The following is a 1,225-nucleotide window of genomic DNA, read 5'->3' on the forward strand; positions in this document are numbered from 1 at the left end:
GCCTCCCAGGCCGAGGGAGCCCGGCGGTCGAGTGTCGTAGGAAAGCGCGCGCGCGGCTGTGTCACACGGGCCAGAGTTAGTTTGGGCAACGGCTTAGATCCGTATGCAGCTCAACCTTTCCGGCCTGTTCTGGCGGCGGCTAGGCGCGCGCGAACGTCACGACGCCCCTGGTTCCAGCGAGGCGACGGCGCCCCGCACCCCGCTCTCCGGGCCGTGCAGAGCGGCCGCTCTCGCTCCTTGGAGCAGAGCCCCCGAGCGCAAGAGTCCCCGCTCCGCCTGTCCAGGCCGCGGGGCCGACAGGCTGTCTGCCCGGGTAGACCCCGCTCTCCGAGCGGCCGGGCCCCAACGTTCAAGAGGTGTACGAAGCCACCTTAAGGGGGCTGCGGTGGCCCCCTGCCCCGAGAGTGCCTCCCAGGCCGAGGGAGCCCGGCGGTCGAGTGTCGTAGGAAAGCGCGCGCGCGGCTGTGTCACACGGGCCAGAGTTAGTTTGGGCAACGGCTTAGATCCGTATGCAGCTCAACCTTTCCGGCCTGTCCTGGCGGCGGCTAGGCGCGTGCGAACGTCACAACGCCCCTGGTTCCAGCGAGGCGACGGCGCCCCGCACCCAACTCTCCGGGCCGAGCAGAGCCCCCGAGCGCAAGAGTACCCGCTCCGCCTGCCCAGGCCGCGGGGCCGACAGGCTGTCTGCCCGGGTAGACCCCGCTCTCCGAGCGGCCGGGCCCCAACATTCAAGAGGTGTACGAAGCCACCTTGGGGGGCTGCGGAGGCCCCCCCCTGAGAGCGCCTCACAGGCTTTGCTGATAACCCTGTCCTAGCTGCCTGCGCGGGCAGGCGGGACCCCCAGGAGGCCGCGCACAGCCCGCGGCAGCCGCCGCTGAAGTCCACAGCAGTTGGCAGAGAGGAGTCTTGGAGAAAAAAAACGACAAAGTGCAAACGCTCCAGGCGCCGACCAGGGGTGCGTACCCGGCTGGCCGGGCCGGCGGGAGCTGCGGCTGCTGGAGTTGCACCGAGTGTCGATGCATGTCGTGAGAACCGGTATGAGGTTGAACCTGGGCCCTCGGGGCCGAGGCGCGGTTCCAGGGAGACGGAAGGAGCGGGCGTGTTTCCCCTGATAGCGCCGACGACGGTAAAATAAGGCCTCGCAAAACGTCAGGACGAACACCTTTTTTGCATATAAGGGAACGAGCGGTGTGCGGTCTCTGACCAAGTGAGCATTTCTCAAACT

Source organism: Eleutherodactylus coqui, unplaced genomic scaffold (genome assembly GCF_035609145.1).
Source record: "Eleutherodactylus coqui strain aEleCoq1 unplaced genomic scaffold, aEleCoq1.hap1 HAP1_SCAFFOLD_178, whole genome shotgun sequence".
Lineage (NCBI taxonomy): Eukaryota > Metazoa > Chordata > Amphibia > Anura > Eleutherodactylidae > Eleutherodactylus > Eleutherodactylus coqui.